This window comes from Salvelinus namaycush, chromosome 30, assembly GCF_016432855.1.
Source record: "Salvelinus namaycush isolate Seneca chromosome 30, SaNama_1.0, whole genome shotgun sequence".
Taxonomy (NCBI): domain Eukaryota; kingdom Metazoa; phylum Chordata; class Actinopteri; order Salmoniformes; family Salmonidae; genus Salvelinus; species Salvelinus namaycush.
In genome coordinates, this window is record NC_052336.1 from 25,633,648 (window position 1) to 25,640,380 (window position 6,733).

Sequence of the window (6,733 nt, forward strand, 5' to 3'; positions counted from 1 at the left end):
ATCTCCCTATGACATGGCCTATGTCATTCAGAAAATGTTGTTTAAACCATGATATCTGCCTGCCTCAGCAAATTTCAGACAGACCTTAAAACCTCTCCAGGGTACGTGGGACGGTAGCGTCCCACCTGACCAACATCCAGTGAAATTGCAGAGCGCCAAATTCAAAAACAGAAATACTGATTATAAGGTTGTTTTTACCCTAAATAATCGATAATATTTCAACCGGACAATAACGTCGTCAATATAGAAGGTAGACAAGAAAGGAGCGCTCTCGGGATTGCGCATGAAAAAGCTCTGTGACACTGTAGGGTCCACTCATTCAGACTGGTCTTACTCCCTCATTTTTCAGAATACAAGCCTGAAACAATTTCTAAAGACTGTTGACATCTAGTGGAAGGCATAGGAACTGCAATTTGAGTCCTAAGTCAATGGTACTGTAATGGCATTGAATAGAAAACTACAAAAATAGAAAAATCCTACTTCCTGAATGGATTTTTCTCAGGTTTTCGCCTGCCAAATCAGTTCTGTTGTACTCACATACATTATTTTAACAGTTTTGGAAACTTGAGTGTTTTCTATCCAAATCTACCAATTATATGCATATCCTGGGCCTGAGGAGCTTCTGGGCCTGAGTAGCAGGCAGTTTACTTTGGGCACGCTTTTCATGCAGAGGGGAAAATAGTGCCCCCTACCCTAGAGAAGTTTTAATAAAGACTAAAAAATAACATTTAGAAAAAGTACTAAATGTAAATGCAAATGTATTTAGTTTGTCCATTTTCAACGTTGGCAGCTAGCTAGCTACATAACCTAGCTAACAAGCAAGCTGGAAATTCAAAATGTTGCTACATGGCCTAACATGGCCTAATTTGGGGGGGGAACGATATAGCTACATGTCATATTTATACACTTTTATCAAATATTTGCCAGCTTCCATTCTCTAGTCTGTTGTGGTTGCTTATAGTTAAAGTAATTTGCTGCACTAGTCGGCGGCCATGTCCCCCTCCCCTCTAACTGCGAGGTATTATGTTGAAAAGTATTCCGTTGAATGTACAGAGGGGTTTCACACAAAAATAACATGTGATTGTGGCACCATGTAATGGCATGGAACACCAAATCAACACAGAGAAGAAAAAACAATCAGCTGACAGTCAGTGTTATGTTCCAAGTCTGAGGTTACTCAGCTACGGTACAATGCATAATTATCTGTGAGCAATTACACACAGACTGAGTCATTTGCCTTGGTCAGATTTCATGTTGCTGTCATGTTGGTTGTGCATAATTTATTACTCTGATCTGCAGCCAGGGACAACTATAAAGATGAGACAAACAGGTTGCATTTGTAGTCTGTAAAACAAGGAGTCCCTCGCCCTCTTGTCTACAATCTCCCATATATGACTGGATATAAAAGGTAAATTATGGGACTGCACAGAGGGCTGTCCCCTGACCCCTGCAGTACAGAGTTAGAAGTTGTCTCTAATTCCCAAAACTCAGTGGTTCTTGACACACATTTGGATGTTTCAAACATACAATTACATACTGTACTGACAAAGAGGGGTGTTTTCACATTCACCTCCACTGCTTTCAATTGAGAATTTACACACGCAGAGGCACGCACGCACACCCCACAAACAACAAGAGATGGCTAATTTCTAAACTCCCTTTCTCTCCCATTCCTCCAGCCTCAGGTGGTGTTTGGGACCAACACTTAATGTCTGCAGCACCGGTGTCAGAAAGGAACTATTGATTCATGGTTCCTGAGGAAGAATCTGACACTTTTTTATGGATTCCAGAGATAAGAGACAACCCTGCAGCCTGCTGGAGTGCATCATCTCCTACCTCTCTGGCTTGTGGAGGAGTGAGGGAGGTCAAAGCAGCCGCCCAATCCCTGAGAGAGGAATTAGAGAGGCCCTCCGGGGCCTTGAGGTTGCAGGATAATCACCTCAGTGGCCTGGCTAATGGAAAGAGAGTTCAGCTAGGGGCTCTCCTCAGCCTAGAGAGATGGGAGAGGTGGCAGACTGTTGGCAGGGCCACCCACAGACCTGTCACAGGTAACGGTGAGTAAGACCAGCTGCCTACTCTGCCCTCCTCACATCCATACACTCTGACACCTGATCCATACACCTCTCGCTCATACATCAAATGAAGCTTATAGGCCCCATGGTGATATCTATATTTATCCAGACATATACGTACATATTATGCTTAACAGTAGTTGTATCTACCTGTAATGTCAGGTAATCTTGGTACAGCATGCTGACCTGTAGTCTTTCTTCTAAACGTGTTATTTCTCAGGTCCAACAGCATTGCATCCTGAACAGATATGGGACGTTACTCTTCGGATATAAACAGGGTTGACGTCCTGAAACACTGAGGACACACTGTCATCTGCATTTTAAAAAACAAGGGTTAATCAGTCTCTTTCGTGAAAGGCTAACACATTATAAGGATAATAAACACAAGAAAGTGATTGACATTCATCCGAGGGCCAAGTACACAAATTGTAATTTCATTGAAGATATTGCCGATCAGTTAACCAGGGATGCTGTCTCATGCCGGTTGTACATTTGAGATTACTCTCATGTTATCATCCACTCTGACAAGATGACTGTGGTTAAGGTTTAAAGCCAACATGACAAAAGCAATATCACCCTGATTAAATTTGCTCTGCTGCTGTCTTCATTCTTGATACAGCTTGATATGCTGGCCTTGTTTTTGCTCTAAAAAGGAAATGGGTCAAAGGTAATCTTGCACACTTAAAGTTGCAATATGCAGATATCGCTCTGCCAATAGTTTGCCTGAATTCAGTTTATATGACAAAACAAGCAGTCATTGTGTAGAGAATCATTGTACCATCTAAACCGCTGTGAAATATATTTTCCATTACCATAAATATTGTATTTTAAGCTGGTGTACAAAAGCAAAAGTAAAACGCACAACAACGAAACTTAAGAACGGGAAGCATAGAAATAGCGCACATAGAACAAATCGACAGCTTCTTAAACCTGTCGTCAAAGAGAATGACAGATATATAACTCAGGTCGCCCATAAAGTTACATATTGTAGCTTTAAGATTATATGGCAATGATGGCAATGATAACACTGGGGAAATATATATATTTATCCCAAACAACCATGATATTGAAGTACACACCTTAGAGTTTATAACTACAGTAATTCCAAGGTCAAAAGGCTCACACAGCGCTTTTCTCACTCACTTTAGCAAGGTCCCTGTTAGAGTAACTGAGTGTTTCTCAGTGTGTTGCCCCTCCATCAGAGGCTGATTCCCAGGCTCCCGCCAGACTCAGGTAGGGGAGGAGTAGGAGTTTGAGACTCAGGTAGGGGAGGAGTAGGAGTTTGAGACTCAGGTAGGGGAGGGGTCGGGGGTTTTAGAGGAGGTTGAGTTTCTGTTTAACTCCAGTTACCTCCCAGGGGAAATTGGTTGTAAGCCTCATTCAGGTGGAGGGAAGTAACATTTTATTCCCTCTCTCTTTGCCATTGTTTTTTAACACTACATATGCAGAGGCAGTCATTTTGACTGCACATGAATTTAAAATGGAAGTATCTCTGCCATTTTTAAAGTCATGCCCCCTCCGTCCTTGACCTTTCCTAAATAAGTCTATTCAAGACACATACAGTACCAGTCAAAGGTTTGGACACACCTACTCATTCAAGGGTTTTTCTTTATTTTTACTATTTTATACATTGTAGAATAATAGTGAAGACATCAACACTATGAAATAACACATGGAATCAGGTAGTAAACCAAAAAGTGTTAAACAAATCAAAACCATCTCAATTGGGTTGAGGTCGGGTGATTGTGGAGGCCAGGTCATCTGATGCAGCACTCCATCACTCTCCTTCTTGGTAAAATAGCCCTTACACAGCCTGGAGGTGTGTTTTGGGTCATTGTCCCATTGAAAAACAAATGATAGTCCCACTAAGCACAACCCAGATGGGATGGCATATTGATGCAGAATGCTGTGGTAACCATGCTTTTTAAGTGTGCCTTGAATTCTAAATAAATCACAGGCAGTATCACCAGCAATGCACCCCTCACCATCATACCTCCTCCGCCATGCTTCACGGTGGGAACCACACATGCAGAAATCATCCGTTCACCTACTCTGCGTCTCACAACAACACGGCGGTTGGAACCAAATATCTCACATTTGGATTCATCAGACCAAAGGAAACTTTTCCACCGGTATAATGTCCATTGCTCGTGTTTCTTGGCACAAGCAAATCTCTTTTTCTTATTGGTGTCCTTTAGTAGTGGTTTATTTGCAGCAATTCGACCATGAAGGCCTGATTCACGCAGTCTCCTCTGAACAGTTGATGTTGAGATGTGTCTGTTATTTGAACTCTTCGAAGCATTTATTTGGGCTGCAATTTCTGAGGCTGGTAAATCTAACTTATCCTCTGCAGCAGAGGTAACTCTGAGTCTTCCTTTCCTGTGGTGGTCCTCATGAGAGCCAGTTTCATCATAGCACTTGATGGTTTTTGTGACTGCTCTTGAAATGTTTTCAAAGTTTTGACAGAATTGACTGACCTTCATTTCTTAATGTAATGATGGACTGTCATTTCTCTTTGCTTATTTGAGCTGTTCTTGCCATAATATGGACTAGGTCTTTTACCAACTAGGTTTATCTTCTGTATACCACCCCTACCTTGTCACAACACAACTGATTGGCTCAAATGCATTAACAAGGAAAGAAATTCCACAAATTAACTTTTGACAAGGCACACCTGTTATTTGAAAAGCATTCCAAGTGACTACCGCATGAAGCTGGTTGAGAGAATGCCAAGAGTGTGCAAAGCTGTCATCGATGCAAAGGGTGGCTAATTTGAAGAATCTCAAATATATAATATATTTTGATTTGTTTAACACTTTGTTTGGTTACTATATGATTCCATATGTGTTTTTTCCTAGTTTTGATGTCTTCACTATTATTCTACAATGTAGAAAATAGTAAAAAATAATGAAAAGCCCTTGAATGATTAGGTGTGTCCAAACTTTTTACTGGTACTGTAGTTCAGCGCTGGAACAAGGTAATTAACTACAATGACCATAACTAGTCAAATGATTTTGTCTGACAACTCTACAGCATGCTTAAGCAGACTAGCCTAGCTAAATATGATGACTAAAGGAATGAAAAATAATAAGTAATCATATAAAAAATAAGTAACGTAAACACTGAAAATGTGTATTATTTCATAGTAATTTACTATATTTTATTGATGTATACCTAATGTGGATGTATACCTAGGGAGACAATGGAATATCTTTCATGTTTTGGCAATTGAATGTTCACTATTTTTGGCTTTGGAATTTCCAATAAAAAGCTCTAAAATCATTTTAATGTCATTATTTCATAATGCATTTAATGTTTAAAAATAATTATCTGAACCGAAATCACAAACCAATTAAAAAAATATATAATCTAACCGAAACCGAACCGACCTCAAACAGTAATAATCAAAACAAAATATAATTTCCAAGAATAACCGCTGTTCCATGTGCTCCACACACACATGGTAATGAAATTGCTAGTGTTCTTTGAAAAAAAAAGTGTATTCTAATGTTACCCCAGACCTTCATAAACACAAACAAATGATTATTTGTGTTACACAGTGCTTTCAGAAAGTATTCACACCCCTTGACTTTTTACACATTTTGTTGTGTTACAAAGTGGGATAAACGTTTATTTAATTGTCCTTTTTTGTCAACAATCTATGAAACATTATAACATTGGTAAAACAAATTTAAAAAAATATAACACTAATATATTTTGATTTAATATGTTTCCAACCTCCTGAGTTAATACATGTTAGAAACACCTTTGACAGCGATTAGTCTTTCTGGATTTGTTTCTAAGAGCTTTGCACACCTGGACATTACAATATTTGCAGATTATTATTGAAAAAATTCTTTAAGCTCTTTCAAGTTGGTTGTTGCACATTGCTAGACAGCCATTTTCAAGTCTTGCCATATATTTTCAAGACGATTTAAGTCAAAACTGTAACTAGGCCACTCAGAGACATTCTATGTCGTCTTGGTAAGCAACTCCATTGTATATTTGGCCTTGTGTTTTCGGTTATTGTCCTGCTGAAAGGTTAATTTGTCTCCCAGTGTCTGTTGGAAAGCAGACAGAACCAGGTTTTCCTCTAGGATTTTGCCTTTGCTTAGCTCTATTCCATTTATTTTTATCATAAAAAACTCCCTCATCCTTGCCGTTGACAAGCATACCCATAACATGATGCAGCCACCACCATGCTTGAAAATATGAAGAGTGTTACTCAGTGATGTGTTGTGCTGGATTTGCCCCAAACATAACACTTTGTATTCAGGACATGAAGTTCATTTCTTTGCCACGTTTTATTTTCGTGCCTTGTAAACAGGATGCATGTTTTGGATTATTTTTTATTCTGTACAGGCTTCCTTCTTTTCACTTTGTCAATTAGATTATTATTGAGGAGTAGCTACAATGTTGTTGATCCATCCTTAGTTTTGACCTATCGCTACCATTAAACCTTTTAGTGATACACCACCCGAAGTGTAATGAATAACTTCGCCATGCTCAAAGGGATATTCAGTGTCTGCTTTTTTCTACCGATAGACACCCTTTTTTCCCGAGGCATTGGAAAACCTCCCTGGTCTTTGTGGTTGAACCTGTGTTTGAAATTCACTGCTCGACTGAGGGACCTTACATATACTTGTATGTGTGAGGTACAG